The sequence below is a fragment of the Lepidothrix coronata genome, unplaced genomic scaffold, assembly GCF_001604755.1.
Source record: "Lepidothrix coronata isolate B3197 unplaced genomic scaffold, Lepidothrix_coronata-1.0 Scaffold55, whole genome shotgun sequence".
Classification (NCBI taxonomy): Eukaryota; Metazoa; Chordata; class Aves; order Passeriformes; family Pipridae; genus Lepidothrix; species Lepidothrix coronata.
The window spans coordinates 3,031,300-3,051,804 of NW_016690235.1; the positions used below are offsets into that span (position 1 = coordinate 3,031,300).

General features: G+C 39.8%; 1 protein-coding gene and 1 long non-coding RNA gene across 9 annotated transcripts in view; both read right to left on the reverse strand.

Annotated features, from left to right (window-relative positions):
• Positions 1-20,505, reverse strand: part of MOB3B (MOB kinase activator 3B) — a 90,409-nt gene that overhangs the window by 28,499 nt on the left and 41,405 nt on the right. The window lies entirely within an intron of this gene.
• On the reverse strand, positions 9,684-19,962 carry LOC108498119. Its single transcript, XR_001875073.1, has 2 exons — positions 19,922-19,962; positions 9,684-9,789 (listed from the first exon to the last, which is right to left on the reverse strand). It is a non-coding gene; the product is annotated as an uncharacterized LOC108498119 (long non-coding RNA).

The following is a 20,505-nucleotide window of genomic DNA, read 5'->3' on the forward strand; positions in this document are numbered from 1 at the left end:
TCAGTTTAAAGCCTATCTCACCAAACTGGCCGGCCTGCTCCCAAAGATTCTCTTGCCCTTTTTAGACAAGTGGATCCCATTTCTCACTAACAGGCTACAATTGTTAAAGCACAACCCATTGTAATAAAAAGCAAAACCTTCTCAATAGCACCAGACACAAGAACATTGATCTGCACTATGCATCTACTTCTGGCTGTCCCAATTCCTTTAATCAGGAGCATAAATGGGAAGATGAATTGGGCACCAGTGTTTCTCATCTGCCTCACCAGGCCTTTATGGTTTTCCTTGATTCTACCTATTTTTTGGCTTGTGGTGTCATTTGTACCCACATAAAAAGGAATAGCGGGTAATAGGCCGTGCTCTTGACAATTTGGGGTGCCCTCCTGACAACACAATGAATCTCAGCCCCTGGGAGGCAGCAAACTTTTTATGACTCTCTATCAGGCTGGTAGGTGGGTATCCCAGTGCACCTTAACAGACAGTCACTCACAATGATCACTCCATGTTTCTTTTTACAGTAACCACCATGCACTGCTGGTGCAGGTTCTCCCTTTTGGCCTTGTTTGTGGACATCTAGAGCCTTTAAAGCATCATATCTGTTTTTGCACCACAGCAGCATACTGGAAAAACCACATTGTTTCCCCCGATTCCTCATATTCCTTTAACCTTTTTGCTTCTGTTTACTTGCTGGAAAAGGCTACTCCCCACAATGAGCAGGGTTACAACTTCCAAAACTCAACTTGCCTGATCCACTTCTGAACTTCTTAACCGTCAGAAAATAGAGGGACTTTCTCTTTCTTTCTTAAACTGGCCAGATTTAACCCATAGTTGTCTGAGGCTATCAACTTCATTCCTTACATGTTCTTAATTTGCTATCAGATGATCTGCTCCTGTGCTGGAGTGAGCATCCAGATCTAATCTATCCATCATCAAATAGACATACAGCATAGTGCTGGCAAAATAAATCATGACACTGATCTGTTTTCTTACTTTGTGTATTCCACATACATAACTGCAGAGAGCGTCATGGCCTTCCCCTCATGACATTCACTCCCTGAAGGCACAATTATGACTGCTATCAGCTCACAAAGCTGGTCACAATGACATGGGAAAGTGTGCTGACCATCTTATGCAGTGATTAGCAGTAAGTTAATGGTCTGCTGATTTAAAACACAGATGTTTTAATGCCATGATGGAGGTCCTAATTAAATCCCGCTGATACAAAAACTGTTCTTAGTATGATGCAAAAAAATAAATGGTGGTATAAGAAACACTCAAAGTTAAAGCAACTAAATTAGGTGGGCTAAAGGAAGGTAACTAAAGGTCTGAGATGAATGCAACAGGCAAAAAGTTTATCTCATCTGACATATGACAATCTTGAATCTTCTTGCTCCAATACGCATTATAATCTCCCTGAAGATGGTCAATTGCACAGGTTAGAGATGAAACAGAAGAAGAGTCATTATACAGCTGGTCTTTATGGCCTGATTTTCTCTAGGCAAGAGTCAGAACCTATAAGGTCACAGAAAGATAATACTGAGGAATCAGAGAGAACAACCCAGCCTTTTGGCTGTATGTTACATGTGGTTCTCAACTGGCTCACACTTCTGCCTGCAGCCTGCAAGGAAAATGACTCCCTAGTTAAATCTTTGGTGATGCCAGATGCATGAGCACTTTTGATGTTCAGTATTTGTGTGGTCTGAAGTCTTGCTTTACTCAAGGGAAGCTGGTAAGTCCTTTCGCAATTGTGCATAGAAATTTTGCTGCACATTTGAAAGTCCTTTTTCAGGCCACAATCATAATTCATTCTTTTTTAAAAATACACATGGGGAAAAAAAAAGAGACTGAGTTCTCCACTAGCAAAAGCATTGACACTATACTACAGCAAACGCAGCTTAAAAACATAACAACCTGGTAAAGTAAGAATCATTTCCAATTTTGTAATAAGTAGCAAGAAAACAGCATTACCGGAATCTAACAATGTGGAGAAGGTAGCTGCATAAAACCCTTCTGCTTGTCCTCCCATGTACCCAAAGCACAAGAATTTGCAAAATATGTCCTTTGCTGCAAAAACACCTATCTTGATCTAAGCTGATGTTTAATGTTATCAGAGTGTGCCAGTCAAGGAACTGTCTGTCCAAAGGACAATGAAAACAATGTCAGTTTTGCTGGACTTTATTCCTCACATAGATAAGCAGACAGCTGCAAAATATTAGAGATAAACTAGACTACCATGTACCTACATCCTCATGATACTGCCCTCCCTTCTGCTGTCAGATCAAAGAGAGAAGGAAAACACTCTTGAGATTATATGGCTTTTTCAGCAAAATGATGTACTTTTCTCTTTTTAAGTGGGATTACTTCTAACAGTGTTACTCTTGAGAGAATAAATCAGCAGGCAAGTCCACTGTCAGTTGTTCAACAAAAGTATTGATGTGCTGTTCTGGAGAGAACTCTACATGGAGCAGGTTACAAATCAGAAAACTGTTGGAAGCTTTGCGGTATTTGAACATACATAAAAGCTCTCTCTGCTGCTGTATTTCAAGAAATGGGTGATGGCACTAAAATGTTCCATTTAATTGCTAATTTCACCAGAAGACAAGTCTTATAATGCAAATACTGTGAAACAGCTAAGTATGCAAAGCATCAGAATTGACTGAAACGAGAGGACAGAGACCTAAATTCCTTCCCTGCACAAGCCAGATCCCTTGGATTTTATGCAAATTTACAATGGCTGTTACTTGAATGCAATCTTACCTCCTCCTCATAACTGATTACTTCTGATTCTGCAGATGAACAGAAGAGAAGCACTGCAATACCAGAGAACACTCCTGCCTGTTCCAAGCAAGGCTAGTCTTACCCCAGATAATAATTAGGCTGATAAAGCCATTAGAATAGATCTACAACTCTTCAAGGCAATGCGAACGTTGCCATAAAAAGCTGCAGAGTCATGATTATGTGTCAGTGTAACTCAACCACCTGGGAAGATCCATCTTCACCATAGTAACAAAATGAGGTCTGTTGGATTGCTGTATTTGAGTAACTTTGTATGGCATACATACCTACATATATATATATATATATATATATATATATATATATATATATTCTAAATTAGCTTGGAGATCCATTGGGATAATTTAGAGAACAGAAACTATAGTACAGGTGAAAAAAATGCAGCCTCTTCTGGGACAGAAGGTGTAGCAGCCATTTGGCAGTGAAACAGCTTAGGATGGGAAAAAAGAGTTTATTAACCCAATAAAAGAACGTAAGGAAAAAGTAAGTTCATACAAAACTGGAGCCTGGCCAAATTATCAACGGAAAAATGTTTCTCCTCACCTGGCAGAGGTTTGTTAATAGCTTTGTTCCTACAATACTTGCCAAGGACTGACAATTTCTGGGTAACGATATGGTTTTGGCTTTCCACACTAGGTGCTAAGTCCATGCTGATTTACAACAGCACAGCCTAGAATAAAGTCCAGTGTCCTCGGAGAAAATTCTGCAGGCTGATGAGCAAGAACCAGTTGAGGCTTTCAAATCTGCTTTTATATGTTTAACTATTTTTGCTTTTACGATATTGCTTTCATGATATTGTTAAAGGGTGGTAAAACTGAATGAACCTATCAGTGAAGAAAAAAGAGCCAGGCAGCCCCCTCCCAGCACACTCAAGCACTCCTAAACATCAGAATGCTAAGCCAGATTCACCCTTCAGAAGAAGTAACTGCAGCTTGAGCTACTCCGTCTTCAGGTACTGCCAGTCCATGCTCTTGTTCAACTGAGGATCTTCCCAGGCACTCGAAGTTTTGCTTTCCTTGTTTTCTCAGAATTGCCTTACTGGAAAAGGCAAGAGTTTCTCCCTTCCATGCAAACACTAATGGAATGATCAGCACATGCCCAGTATGCACTGGTTCCATCAGGTTCAGTTCCAAAGGCTTTGGTGACTCTTTTCATTTCAGACCGAGGCCAGAGAAAGTAGTGTTGTCTGCCTTTTACATATCACTCTTTTTTTTTTTTTTTTGGCAGTATTTCTAGAGCTAAGAACACTTAAATCTCTTTCTACTGTTTTGAAGGGAAGTATACTTATCAACAGAAGACTGATGAATCTGGGCAGTACTCTTCATGTCATCTTGAAGCCACTGTGCTGAAAGGAAAAGAAGACTTGCAGTGGCAGAAGGCAAAAGAAGACATAGCATGACTGTAGCCCAGTGGGTCAAGTCCTGCTTCTTGAACTGCTCCTGTATTTTGCAGCACACATTCATCTGAAGTAAATATTCATCTCATAGAAGAAAAGCCATTTCAAATCACTCTAGAATAGGAGTACACAGGACTTTACATTCACAGATGACAGCACTTTCCAAGAAATTTCAGGTTATGTCAGCAAGCATGTGCACACACAAATCCACACATGGAAAACACTCCCACACACTCATACAGTGAAGGCTGCAGAAAAGCTATCATTAACTGACAGGTTTTGAATCCAGCATATTTCCAAAAGAGGAATTAAAGTCATATAAAGAGGATTTGAATATTTTGAATGCATATGCCCCTATAAGACTATCTTTACTGTTAAAGTATAGGCCAATGATGCTTGGATTTACAAGGCACACAAAACCTACTATTGTCCATGCAAAAGGAGCCACTAGCATTTAAACAGATTATTCCAACATGTCATGAATAGATAAGATCCTCTCTCCAGATGCCTAGGGCTCCATCTGGTACCTGGAAATCAAAGGAAGCTTTGCCACTAATTTAATTGAAAATTAGTCTGAAAAATCAATGAGAAAGAGTATCCTACTTCTTTTAAAGAGAGAAGATAAGCATAATAATAATTGTTAATGTCATTATCAAAGAACAATTACAGAAACAATCTGAAAGGTTGACTTAACTTGACCTTAACCAACGACTTTTGCAAGATTCATCTGCTAAGAAAAATTTGGAAAAAAAAGTCAGTAAACATCAAATGCCCTACTGGATCAAAAGCTTTTGAAGAAAACAAATAAAAGAGTTACTTTAAGACATAACTAGCCAAAAATAAGTTGATTTGCTCTATTATCAAACCCAGCTCAGAAAGGGAGGCACTCTGATTTGACCAGAGTAATAATATATCTTCCTCAGATTAAGGGGTTAATACAATCTGAGTCCTTCCCTAACTCAGCATCCATCATCCAATTTCCATTCACCACAGCTTTGACTATAAAAGATTTTTGACAGCCTCAAACACTACCTTTAGAAGAAACCCACTAGGCCCCACTAGTCATGGGCAACACCATCTTATCAGCAGACCTTTAAACTACTATATAAAGAACATTTCTACATTGCAACACCTTCAGCTGCATGAACTCTGCTTTGGGTCTTGAAAACTGTCTGTAAACATCTACTGTTATTTCATTTCATGCCTACTGAATATCACAGAAGTGAAAGGAAAGTTAAGACAAAGATTATTTTAGCTTAATATCTTTTTCTAGAAGTTAGAAGCTAGTTCTCAGGAATTAACTATTACTTCATTCACAAGAAGAACAAGAAAAGTCACTAGGCCTTAATTTTCATAAATGGAAAGCTTCAAGAAATTCAAACAGAGAATTATATGATGTTTCTTCAGGGTGCCTGTTTTCCACACAAATCAGTAAAATATGTTTTTATGAGAAACAGCATACACCTCCCACTGCACTCCTCAGTGGGTGCGTTACACTTCTGCTTTTCCCTTCACCTGGTACCTGAAACTGAAACACTGGTCAGATCCTCACATTGTTTTCATTACACACGGACAATATAACTGAAGGTGGAACTTATGGGGATTTTTTTTGTTCATTTCAGCACAGTCTTAGAAACCTGCAGTAAGACCACGCGCCCTTACACCAGGCAAGGCTGACTATTCCACTTCAGTAACAGAGTAAAACATACACTTTTAAGTTTAATGCTAATCATCTGAGTAGCAAACATTCATTTCTCTTCATGTTTAATGTCTGTGCATTTTTACCTATAGGTTTAATTTTACGTGATCTTTGCCACTGCTCATATGGTGCATGACATCAATTACCTTTTAAGTTGATGGGTATGTATATGGAGACACCTAACTAACACAGCCTGAAAGCTAAGACATCGAAGGACAGATAAAACACGTGTGTAAAACCTGACAAAGAGCTGGCAGCTTTAGAGGTATCTGGACACTTAGAATTTCCTGTCTCTAAAACAGGATGAAGGCTGAAGGTGGTCTTGGCTCAGCAACTATCCTTAAGCATAGACCCTGCAGTGTGATAGAAATCAGCAGGCATACTGAAATTGCCATGAAGTTTAAGCTTAAACTAACTTAGTAGTTAGCTTAAGTTTCTTTTTTTTTTTTTTTTTTTTTAAGTTCGCTTACTTTTAGGTAAGTAAAGCTTAAAATCTACTGAAAATTATGCTTTCTGATTTCTGGGTGATCCATGTAGAAAAATGCACATTGCTCAGAACTGGAATGGAAAACACTGAGGTTGCTCTATCACAGTATTTGCAAAAAGGACAACTGTAGTTCTCCACAAAAATACAAGCTCTAGGAAGAAATGGAACAATTATTCTCCATTGATCATTTCTGCATAAAGCTTTACTCAGACTCCCTTTTGGATGCTGCATAAAATGTCTGTGAACAGTTTTTTCTTCCAAAATGACACAATTAGTATGCATGGAAGCCCAGGAAAATTATGTCCAGAATTCCAGAATTTCCTATGATTGTACTGCCTGGCCAAACACTTCGAAGAAGGAAGGTGTACCTTAAAAAATAAAAAAAAAATCTTAAATAAGTTGGTTGCTTTGTTCCTGTAAAACTAGAGGAGCTGCTGTACTATGGGACGTCTGCTAAACTCCTACATTTTTAAAGTGGTAAAGCCTCTTAAAGTAATTCAGTGCACATGAGGTGAAAAATGAAAGTTATATGGGATGTCCCAGTGTAACAAACATTTCTCATTGCAGTGTTACAAAACTTCTTACCTTTCTATTACCACCCTTGAAAATATGATTATTATAATAAAGTTTGTAACGGAGGGGGGGAAGCCAGTTGCAGTCAGTGCTCCATGGAGCACTGCATCAATAGCACAAAAGATCTACTACACTGTCAAACATAAAGGAGATTTTCAGCTTATCATCCACAAATGTGTCTGTCTTCTACAAAACTTCCAGCTCAGGCAGACAGACCATGCAGCACAGCAGATCAATAGGCTATTACTGCTTCAACCTGTCACTCCACTCCCTTCACACACTTTGCTATTATTATGATATACTGATCTACCTCTAAAAGTTAAATCAGTGCTGGTTTACTAGAACATGCTGAAAAGTGCAGCATTCTGGGCACTGGTTCACAAGCAGGCTACAAAGGAAGTACTGTCTGTCAGAAAGGTGCAACAGACAATACAGAACAGCAGTAGCTTGGGTTATGTTGCTTCCATTGTCTCTACTTATTCGTCCAAGCTGAATTAGATGTAGAGGTAAATATACCCAAAGGACTTAAAGACAAATATGAAATTTAATTCATAAGCAATATGAAAACAACTGCTCTGGTTCAAGTCAGTATTCTATGTATGATGCTTTCTCCTCATGCCCTCCTTGCCTTTGACCACTTTCAGCTCAAGTGATTTGCTGAGCTTCCTATAGCTTGTCTATTCAGTAGTAGTATGGATTGCTTTTCAAACTGACTCACAAGCTACTCCTTAAATCTGTCTGTAGTTCTTCCAGTAACAGCTTCCTTTGGCAAGGTGCTCCACAGTCTGCCCAGGACTGTGCATCTTGTATGCCTTACTCTCCCTGGTGAGTTCTTGGGTTAGAAGAGGCAGTAAACAGGCAAACCCTGCCTGTAGTGCTCATACTATACCCTGCTCATCAGACCACCTCTCTTAGACATCTCTAAGCCAACTCATCTAGTCCTAAATCAGAGGCATTTCTAAAACTTTGCTTATTGCTCTTGCCTTTGCTGAAACTTCTCCAGTTTCAAAATTACTTTCTTTGTGATAAGAAGAGAAAGCATGGGAGAAACAGGGATTTACACAATTGTATAATTACGCTTTTTGGTTTGCTCCAAACTTGTTATCTAGTTATTCTTCACATTTGTTGGAACTAACCGTCTTTCTGAATCTGCATGGTAAGAATCACCTCAGAGATGATTGTTTTACACAGAAATCAGAACTACTTTCTTACTTTTCTACACTGAATTATATCTGCTTTTTTTTATTCCTCAGTATATAAGTAATCTCATAGTATTACTTTCTGCAATCCCTGTCCTGCTACCTTGAATAACTTCATAATATCAGTAAATGTTGCTCATCCTTTTTCCCTGCTTACCTGTGACTATGTTAAGCAACTGAAGTCCAAGCACAAAATTCCACTTAAAATGCAGTTATAAGCACATCAGAAATTGTAACATTTATTCTAAGCAACCACATTATAAACACTGGTAGAATGATTAGAAGGGCTGCAATGGAGAGACACGGGTTTTTGAGGATGAAGGGGCAGGAATGACGAGGTGGGGAAGTGACCTGCTGTGTAAAAGCAATAGAAATGCAAACAGAAATGCCCTGGGACAGTCAAGAGCTTCTGTGTTAAGACTAGTGGCAGACCAACATGGGCACTGTTGTAGTGGGTACCTGCTATCACCTGCCTGCTCAGGAGAAAGCAGATTAACACATTCAGCAAACAAGTGGAAGTTTAACATCACAGCCTCTGGTCCTCCAGGGGAACTTTAACCCCCCTTAAAATCTACTGGAAGGGCTGCCCAGTAGGGCTTATGTAATTGGGATACTTCTCAAGTGCATTGCAGCCTCCTGGAACACATAGTGGAGGAGCCAAGAAGGGAAGGTGTTCAGCCAGGTCTGATACTTAAAGAAGACAGAAGAAGACTATTGGGAAATGTGAAAGTTGGAGGCTGCCTCGGCTGCAGTGACTATAAAATGGTGGAAGTCAGGGTCCTAAGAGGAAACAGGAGGGCAAAAATCAAGACCACAGCCTTGGACTGCACCAAAGTACATTTCCACTTCTTCAGAGATGTGCCTGGAAGAATCCCAGGACAAAATCCTGTGGAGAAGAAGGTTCCAGTAGGGCTAGCTGATAAGCAAGGATCACATTCTGTAGTTCAAGAAAGGTCTGTCCTGACAAGTAAGAAATCAAGCAGAAAAATCTTACAGAAGAAAATCTTACATCCGCAAGATGGATGAGCAAGCTGCTGCTAACAGGAGTTGAATCTGGGAAAGTACGTGAACAGCAACAAAAAAGGACTTTACAAGTATATAAACAGCAAAAAGAAAACAAAGGAAAATATGTGTCTGCTGCTGAATGGAGCACAGGAACCGGTGATAAATGGTACAGAAAACTCAGTGCCTTCCTAGAGTTCAGTCTTAACTAATAAGTTTGGCCTTCACAAACCCAAGGCCTCTGAGAACAGAGTGAAAGTATGGAAAAAAGAGTAATTACCCTCCGTGGAGGAGAACTAGCTTGGGAAAAAGTTAAGCATACTTGAAATGCAAAGGTCCATGGGGCCTGAAGAGATGCACCCGAAAGTGCTGAGGGAACTGTCAGTCATGCCAGAGCCAGTCTTGATTACCTAGGACAAAGCACAGATCACTTCTATCTTCAAGAAGGGTAAGTAGGAAGTGTGGGCAACTCCAGGGCACTGAACCTCAGTCTCTAGGAAGGTGTTGGAAGAAAGTTTTTCTATCAGTAATAGGATTTGGAGGGATGGGAGGGCTAATATGATAAGGACGATGGCAGGTAGGATTGTTCAGACAAGTTCTACTTCTTGTGCATCAACAGTGTTGGAAGAAAGTTTTTCTGGAACAAATTTTTAAATTCATGAAGGACAAGGAGGTTTTGGGAGTAGTCAGCATGGATTTACAAGGGGAAAACACATTTGTCCAACCTAGTAGCTTTTACAATGAGGTCACTATTTGGGCACATAAAGGAGGGAGCAGCTGATGTTCTTTACCTTGCCTCTAGTGAAGCCACTGTATTCCCACCCTCACAGAAAGCTGTCAAAGTACAGGTTAGAAAAGTGGATAATGACAAGGATTGAAAATGGGCTGAGCTGCTGGGCCCAAAGGGTTACTACCAGTGCCATGAAGTCCAGCTGGAAGCAAGCCAGGAGCTGTGTACCTCAAGGCTCAATACTGGGGCCAACACAGTTTAACCTTTCCATTGATGACCTAGATGATGGATGAGAGTACATCCTCAGTAAGTTTGCAAATGGCACAAAGCTGGGAGGAGAGGCTGATACACCAGATGGGTGTGCTGCTGTTCAGAGGAACCTAAGGAGGTTGGAAAAATAGGCGGAGAGAAATCCCAGACAGAACTCTCAACAAGGGTAAATGCACAGTCCTGCTTCTGGGGAAGAACGATCAAGGCACCAGCACCTTCTGGCAGTTGCATAGCTGGAGAGAAGCTTTGTTGAGGAGGACCTTTGGGTGCTGGTAGATCAAGCTGACCATAGTTGATCAATATGCCCTCAGGGTGAAAAAGGCCAACAGTGTCCTGGGCTGCATTAGGAAGAACACTAGCAGCTGGTCAAAGGAGGTGATTCTTCTCTCTACTCAGCCCTAGTGAGGCTGCACTTGAGAGTTCTAGGTCCAGTTCTGGGCTCCTCAGTGGAAGAAAGACATGAATTTAATTGAACTGTGTCCAGTGCAGGGCCACAAAGATTATCTGTAGGATAAAGGAATAGTCAAAATAGCTTTCAAAGTCAAAAAAATAGGCAAATAGTAAAAAAAGCTTTCAAAAAGGCTATATTTTTTTTTGTATAATCTCTGCAGCTGCTTGACATAAGATTCTTTGTCAAAGCAGAAATCCAGTTTTGTTGTCCCATGCTACACATCCCATAAAGTGGGTTTGGTGCACTACAGCGGTACTGGTGTATGTCTAAAGAACCCACCTATTGGAGAAATTTTCCCAGACCTTTAGGACAGTTTTGGCTAAGGATTGAATACAGTGAACTGATGAAAAGAACTGGGTTTTTTTTTTCTCTGTTTCTCTGTTTTGGCCTACACACTCTGAAATACTTCCAATGACAGAAATCAATAATTTAATGCTCCCACTTATTCCATATAAAATCAGCCAGATTTTAGATTCAGAAATCTCACTGGAAGTCTATGGCAGCTAGAGCCTGACTCTGTTTTCTTATATTTATGAAACCCAGCATTATGATACCGATAAAACAAACATAGCTTTTGTAAATCAGCCCTATAAAATCTCCCATAACGAAAAGCCTGCTCAAAAAAAACCCAAATAGCATTGTCATCAGCATCCATGTTGAGAATGAAAAGATTTTTAAATTTTATTTTAAGAGGAACTCTTAAGACACATTTTAAATGGAATGAAAAGAAGTTTTGTGTGCATTAACAGCTGAGGCCTTATAGTAGGAGACATGCTAGGATAAGCTGGGGCCGATGACAGGAGAGATTAACAAGGAAATCCTTCATTTTAGCTGAAGGCGACATTTCATGCGATGATTTTTGCATCTTGAATATATATATCATTGCTTGCTTTACTGTAAAACTTCTCAGCTCATGTGCAAGCAGCTGAATGTTTAGAAAGACATCCTCAATGTCCTGCAGGAGGCATGAACCATGCCAAACTAAAACTTTATCACAACCCTGGTGGCAAATGTCCACATGAGTGAATAACCCCTTTTTCTTTGAGTCAAGAAGTTCTTGGGTTTTTTTCTCCTTTTCTACTGTTGTTTTTTCAGAAGACAGTTAAATTACTGTATCTTCTTTTTCTTTTTTAGTTTTTTGACATCTTTTGCCATGCCTTGGGACATTTACAAATGTTTGTGATCTCTGCAGCAAAAACATATACTGTTAGTTAACTGCTACTCAACCAGCTCAAGTTACAACACAACCTGAATACTAAAATAAGCACTGTTTTTTAATCAAAAATTTTGGCTCTGGATGTGAAAAGAAAGGTAGTCATGGAATGCAACTAATTTTAAAGCATATAAATTCTAAACAGATGTATTGTTTTAATGCCCAAAAGTTCACTGGCACTTAGATTTGATGTCACTCAGCACATGGTTAGGAAATGTATCTGCTTCTGAGTGCTACAAGCTTCATGATTTAGGGATTTGTCTATTAGAGGACTGAGTTCTTTCTGTTAAGGCTGACTGCAGCCGATACTTTAAAAACCACAATCACCGCTATTTCACCATGCTGATGTTGACAGTATACATTTATTGGTAAACTATCATGTTTCTCAGTTCAGCTGAACACCAGCTTCTTACAAGAAAAGGTGCTTCTTTCCATATTCAGATGAGTGATTTGTCTTTCAAAGATAATCTGTTCATTGTTGTCCCTTTTCCCTTCCAACTATTAACTGTCTTTGTTTATTCCCTTCTTGATTATCTGACTCCAGATGTCTCGGCAACCTTCCCTTTGTTTCTAATGAGTCAAAGTGCCACTGGTTCACATTATGAGAATGAAATACAAGTTTCCACTGCATATTTTCAAGCATATGAAAGGGCACAGCCTCCCTGGAGCTCCTCAGACATGTGACTCAATGTGAGATGGAAAGAAAAAAAAATCATGTGTCAGCATTGTCTGTAAAGCCTGTTTCACTCCTATTCCACTGTGTTACTGAGATGCTCTGAGCGTTTATCAGGTCTTTTCTAATCTCTGACTTTCCTGCAACGGGGTTTTTCTGCTCAGTCATACAAAATAGTCACAGGTATCATATTCCAAGGATTCTAAGCATGACTCAGAAGATTTTCCAAGTGAATCAAAACTTCTAAAGAGGGACACGTGAAACACCACGAAGAGGAACCAATTACCAGTTGGTAAATCAACTGCTGGAGAGCACCTTGTGTTAGTCTTCAGGGAAAATTGAACAACTTAGACCTTGGCTTTTGTGGTTTTTCTCTACTCAAAAACAATTCTCATAGTTTAAATGAGTAATTGCAAGATGTGGGGTCTCATACAAACAGTGCCAAATACAGAAAATTATTTGATATTTCCACTGCCTTTATGCTGCGCATGTAAGTTTTGTGGCACTGTAACAAGAATTTTTACAGTAAGGGTTGTTCATCCCTGTGACACAGAGCCTGTGAATGACCGTCAGGCTGCAGAGCCTTTCTCTGGGGATCCTCTCGTTAATGTGAGTTCTAGCACAACAACAGTCATCTGGCGTCTCTCAGTGCACTGCTTAGGCACACGGAAGGTACATTAACTGTCAATGGAAAAGTGAAGTTTGTTGCTTCAAGACAGCTTATGTAGTCCTGTCCATAAGATTTGTGCTCCAGACCCTTCACCAGCCCTTCTCTGGACACACTCCAGCACCTCAATGTGCTTCTTGTAGTGAGGGGCCCAGAACTGAACACAGCATTCAAGGTGGGGCCTTGCCAAGTACAGGGGGAAGATCACTGCCCGGGCCCTGCTGCCCACACCATTATGATAAAAAGGGTCACACATGGCTTTTATCCACACAATGGGTTTTTAACCATGTATTTTTTACATACATATTTGACTTTCCTCCAAAAAATACCTATAAAAGACAGGAGAAGCTTACTTAAAAGCAACTAATGAGTTTTTCCTCTCCTAAGGTTTCTGATTTTGCTCTATTTACATACTCTATGTGAATCTGGAAGGCCAAAATTCTATTTGAAAGATGGCCAAACTTAAAGGCAGTGTTGGTGCTTCTGGCTGAAGCAAAGACCTTGTCCTTGACTTAAACCTTCCAGAAGTTCCCTTAGAAACATGCTAAGTGGCAATCTAGCCACTCCATAGTGAAGTCAAATTGAGACTGTACTTTAAACAGGACAAAATTATTTTAACTTCATACCTCTATGACTATAGTTCATTCTGATGATTGTTACTATTTGTCTGGGGAGCTGAAGATCCCCCTGAAATACGTCTCTCCTTTGGCTAGATTCTGAATAAAACTGGCCCCCAAAGTACCAGTGTTGTCCTCAAAAGACTGACCTTAAGGATGAAAATACTTTGTGGGAGTAGGGACAACCATGAATTTTCTGCTATATTTCTGAGGTTAAATAACAACTTTAATTTGGCAAAATAAACAAAAAAGTAGTCATCAATAAAACTTATACTTGTGAGTCTTATTTTGCTTGGGTTCCAAACAATGAACCAGCAAGGTCATTATGATATGTAAATTCTACTCCCACACATATTCAGCTTTGCAGCCTATGACACAAAGTCTGTTTTATAAGGTTTCAAATAAGGAGCTATTCTCCTTTTTCATAAGGGAAAGGAATGCACACAACTGAAGAATGCGAAGTACTCAGTTCACACAAACCCACTTTCCAAGGCAAACCGCGTGCAAGGCATCACATTTCTCACACTCTTGAGTTGGGCACAAACTCAGCCCCAGCATGCCATAGAATTAAGACACTGGAGACATCAGGCCTGCTGTGAAGGTATCTAAAGAGAAGAGGTCACCAGCTCAGTTAGGATAGAAGCTGTGGTTACAGACTTGCTGATCCTCTAAGAGACTAATTTAAGTACTGTCCCACAGCATATGCAATCATAATGTGCTGGAGAGCTAAATTCCTCAAGAATAAGGGACATAGCAGCTACTGGACAGACCACTTCAGTTCCCACGTGGGACACCACTTCTTGCAGGTGCTCTGTACTTCTTTCTTCCTCCCAAAACAGTATCAGAGTGAGCAGCGATCCTGAAACCTTTCAGTTTTTGCAAACCCAGCTAACACATCCCTCTCCCCATGAGCTTTCCCTCAACCATTCCTGCTACCACTGAAGTTCTTTGTTTTTGTTTTTTTCTTCAAAGTTTCTGGAGCATGGAGAATGGAAGAAGAAAGCTACTGAGACCCGCTTTTCTATGAATTAGAGAAATTAGCCCTTAATGATTACCATAATACAGAAAATATGGCATATGAGGCATCAGACTTCTAATATACATTCTCCAGGTGAGTCAGCAGTCCTTCATACCAGGAGTGCCAAATTCTTCTCATGCAAAAGCAAAGAATGTGCAAAAGAATTTGCACTTACTTTCTACTGCAAATACTTTCTATTATTATCAGAACTAGATGGAAGAATTAATGAAGGGTTAATTCACATGTCTTAGCTGGAAGTGGAGATATACATACCTGAAACGGCGCATCCAACAACAGGTCAAGAGGATACACTAAGCAAGGCACCTGGAAAAGATAGCTTTGGGAGCAATGACCTGTCTGCCAACAATGATTGGGCTTGAGGATTGCCTAGACTACTCCTAAACTTCAGTCCCTATTCTTGTATAAGTAGAATACCTAAACTACTCAGGGCACTTTAGATATCAGACAAAAATAGGGAATCAAATTGCTCCAAAGTAAAATCAGTCTGCAAGAAAGTAATGCAATGCTATGAAGACCAGATAGGCAGCTTCTAGTAAACTGCATCACTCACCATCCAGATGGGGTCAAGGCAATTTTCATCAGTCTTCTGTGATGATACTCTTGAAGGATGCTAAGTTTGTGGGCTGGTTCATCCACCAGCTTAGTTTACTTAGAAGCATCAGTTAGATCCTGAACCACAGGAACTGGAAAAATGGGAGAGGAGGAAGGTCTGACATATAATCTAGGAGTAAAGTATCTATCTGATATTTTCCAGGCACTTAGTGGTTAATTCAAAGCTCTTGGCAAGCACATCCATGCTGAAGGAGCGATCAAGAAAGGGCAGCAACAGGGAAAAGAAGATAAGTGTTACAAAACAAAGCTGTTCTATAGCCCAAATCCGGCAATAGTGTGGCAGGTGTAAGGATTAAGCTGAAAGGATTGTTTGGATTTTACATCAGTCTTCAGCTATATGTGTCCATCACTGGATGACTGAATGACCACGCTTCCTGGCAGCAATATTCCGGCTCCCTGTGGCCCCTGGCGAAGCTTTGCCTTAAAAAAAGAAAGAAACGAACCATCTAAAGAGATTATACATTCTTTTTATTGAAGGGCAAGTGTGCATGAAGCAACTGCAGTTCCTGGATAGTGCAATTGCAGTGGCTGGGAAAAAATGAAGAAAAAGTATATGCAGCAAGTGCCAGCAAATGCTACTTTGTGCACACCACAAACACCTCCTCATACTTTGGAACAACACTGAGACAGGGATAACTGTATGAAAAAGCGAATGATGCCACTCTCCTCACATTTCTACAGGCTGTATTGTGAAGAGGCCTTTGCTCAGAAAAAGTAGTTGAGCAGAGCCTATTCACCAGTCAGCTGCTCTCCTGTCCCTGCAGAAAAGTGACCTAATTAGTAATTTTTATTACTGGATAGAGATTCAGAAAAATTCTAGCTCAATACTAGTAAGAAACCATTGAAAAATCTGAATCATACCTGCAAGGGCCCTCCAGAATCTTGCTCTGGTTTTGCAGATGCATTGTTGCAACATATTGGGCTCCTCTTTTGGAAGCAGCATCACACACATGCTCTGTGCAAAAAGCTCTGAAGCTGATAGCTATCAAAATTTACTAGTCAAACATGGACCAGCCAGTGTATTTCTAAAGATACAGTAACTTTTCAGCTGCAATCCTAGCTTTAAACATTTTAAAAGTATGTTTTCATTTTGATAAGCCATAATTAGGCTATTTTACTACAGTAACTTAATAACCCTTTAGATCCTCCTCTACAAAAAGTCTCATAACTTAAAAATGATTTTGTACTTCCTTTAATGTCAAATTTCAGCTTCTTACACTGCTTAACCAGTTATTAATCAATTTAGATCTTGTTCCTCAGGTAGCCTGGCAGTGTTGAAATTAGAATTAGGAGTCACAGGATAATTAAGGCTGGCACAGATTTTGGGAGGTTTGCAGCCCAGCATGCTACTTTATATAGCCATCGGATCAGGTTGCTCAGGGCTTTATTCTGCCTGGTCTTGAAAACCCTGAAGGATGAAGATGACACTGTGAGATCCTGGATCCAAATCTCACTGAATTATTGATATGGGTCAGAATCAACTCACTCTGTGTGTGTGTGTGTAAGGACTGGGCCTAGACCTGCAGGTACATGTGGTGATGTTCTCCGACCTGTGTTATGCTGGAGGTCAGATGAGAATAAATGCCATAATCCCCTGTGGCCTTAAATATCTGTGTATTTTTCCCAGTGACTCTTACAACAGAAAAAAACTCTATTTCATTCACTAGAAAATCCAAACAAGACAGAATTAGTTAAGAAAGCTGCTTGCTTTCTTAACTCCTTTTCTGACACTGTCCAAAGTCATATGATGAAAGCTGACGATTACAGTTCAAAAGAACCTGCATGTGTCTTAAGGATCTACTTTTTTCAACTCCAAAATATTTCTTCAGACTGTTTACCAGAAAAGCATAGAGCTGAAAAAAGTAGACAGTGGGAAGAAAAGGTACTTGGAGGCTATAAAATATTTAGGTTGTCTATATGAGCCTGCGAAATATAAGCCTTGAATAGTGTTAAATTGTGAGATTGCTAGGTGCCTGGAAAAGCAATTACTATCTACTGAAGAAAAAGAGTTTACCCTAAAGCCAAATTAACCTCAAGCACACTACAAAAATGCATGTTTGGGACTAATATGGATACCTCCACCAGAGTGGCCTGAGCAGGCATACAGACTCTCCTCTGTTCTGTTCCTGCATTCCCACACACTGAGGGCTGAGACAGGTCTGCATGTGGTTACATGCAGAACTTGTTTCCAGAGTTGTCAGTCTCTTACGTGCCTTAAATCCACTTAAAATGGATAACAGAAATTGAGAATAATGGAAATGTCTGCAATCCTCTACAGACTGTGAGGCCATTTTACAAGGACAGTCTTTAAAGTTTTGCTATACAAAGAAGTAATCCCGGTACTCAGCACCTGTTTTTGTCACCTGCACACAATTCTTGACAGTTCTTCTATTCCCATATGAGGGTCCCTTGTTTCCTGCCATGCAGCTCAGTATTAGTAGGAGAGTGGCTGAGAGAAGAGGCTCTTTACCAGGAAATGACTGGAGGAAGAGAGGAAATAGCACCAGACAATAGGACGTAGAGCGATTGGGAAGAGGCCAGAGGCCGTAGTGTCAGTGTAGGCACTGAGAGGGTTAATACAACATCTATAACATTTATAACTCAACTGCACTTATGGTCTTTTTTTTAAACAACAGTGGAACAATACCATCACAAAATAGAAGATTCCCCCCCCACCTGGCCATCCCTATTCTGAAATTATTTTCGTTGAAACTAGCTCTTCAGTGAAAACTGTGCTTAATCACAGTTCTTGAAAACTCTTTTTAGATTGTTTGCATGAGATATGTCAAATGAAAGAGGAAAAGTTTATTAGGATTAAGCTGAGAAAGGTGTATTCAGTGTTTCTGTGATCAACTCTTATTAATCCAGTCTGGGTTTCTTCACCAAACTCATTTGCCAGTGGAGAAGTCAGCCCAAATACCATCCACTAGACATACATTTTTTTCAGAACAATTATCTGCAGACTAGAAAGATTCAAATTAATCTCTTTAAGTTACAGCCACTCAATGCTTTAAAACTGTTGCACTATTAGTAAGGACATATATAAGCATGTTTTGTTTTCTGGGTATATCATCTTCCAAGATCTACTTCAGCTGCTTAAGGAACGAACGATCATTATTTTCAACATAAACAGAGGTTTGCATTAGTACTCTGCCTCTGAACTCTTTGGTGTATCTAACCAGAGGCTGCTGCAGAACATGTAGGAACAAACAGTACCCAACACAATAACAAAGGTTCTCTCTGATCAGTTGTGAAATACAAATACAATACACATGCCTAGTGACTGCATTGCATTCAACAGCTTTATAAGCAGTACTCAGATAGGCTGGTAGGTAGTATCATCTCCATTTTACAAATAGGTGATTGATCTGCAAATAAATCAGAAAGATTCTCTTGAAGGAAAAGGTTACTTACCCCAGGAGCAGATCCAAGTTTCCCACTGACTGTTTTGAGTGCCTAACTAGGGACTTGCTGACAGAAGAGGTACCCAGAAGAACACATTCAACACAGTATATATGTTTCTGAATTGCAAGATCTAAGGCCTGCCAAGGAATTTTACCAATAGTTTCATATGAAAACCAGTGAATCGAAAAGATAAAGAAAAGTGTGCAGGGGGTCAGTAGAGTATCTGCAAAAAAGGCTCAAGAGGAGGGGAGAGAGGAATACAGGTACAAGTGCCGCTCTATGGAATAATGTCCCAAAGGTATCTAGAAAATCTCTTTGTGGGTCTGTCCAGTCATCTTGGTCTGCAATATGAACATAGCACAGTCCAACACTCCATGAAGGCTCAAGCAGAGTTTTCCCCTTCATTTGAGTCAATTCAAAGTGAGACAAAGATGTTTATGGACATCAAGGTTTCCTGTTTTGACTTCTATCAGAGTCAAGTCCCATTCTAGAGACAAGAAGTCTTTACCCTTCTTCAGTTTCTTCAGGTTTGATTTAATCAACAACAGCAGAAGCTGCTGGGAGGAAAGAACCTGTAGATTGAGAGTATTTACAGTAGATTGAGATTTGAGAGTTCTTAGGCTTACAATAGGTAAGCCATCAGGATAAAAGTTCCTCCAGAAGTATCTTACTACAAATAAAATGGGGGAGCATGTACAGCTGAAAGCTTGTGTGTTACAGATTATTTGTTTGTTCAGTAACCCATCAGCATGCCTGTGTGCTACCTGCTCCCCATATTTGCTGACATACCACACTTCCTGCATATGCAAACCACAAGAAAACAGAGCAATACTGGAATACTCCAAGGTGGAAGCTTGGTATAAAAGCCTGCAGAAATGCCAGTGGAAGCAAAATCACATATTTCTCTGCATCTTCAACCCACATTAAATTTCAAAAATCATTCATCCTGATGGAACATAAACCAACAAATGCTTGAGAAATCAAACGCACTTTTCACTACACTAAATACATGATACTGCTTCTTCTGAAATCCTCCTTCTTGCTGTGTTGTCAAAGTCCAAATTAAAAAATACAGTTACTGTATTCTTCTACCTATCAGTATAGAACTGGTAGGAACTGGGAAACAAACCACAAGTTTGTCCAGACAAATAGCTGTCAAGGCTGAGAATAATGTATTTCAAAGGTCAGGAATGTGACGGACACATCATCTACCAACTAGCCACAGGCTCTATCTGTATATAAACTGCAAAATATTGGGCTGAACTAAGCCAAACATATTATTTTCTTGTTTGGTACCAGTCTGGGCCAAGTAGTAATATACAACATCTCACAACAAGTTCACATCTTACAGCAAGCTCCCAGCTTTTCCACTTCAAAGCAGTAAATTAGGACCCACTAATTAAAACTGCTAAAAATCATGTAAGTACATCGACATCTCTAAGGTATCTGTCTTTTTTTTTTTTTGTAATTTTTTTTTCCATGCAGCCACAGCTTTAGTTTTGCTTTTCATCCACTGTAAATACTGTATCCATTCGAGATCTAAGTGGACAGGCAAAGTGCAAAGCCATGCAAATTTGATTAGCTTACAAGAAGGTATTAATGCAATGCTGACAACCCTCATTGATTAACTCCAGAGGCTCACCAGAGACAAATATTTAAGACTAACAAACTCCACC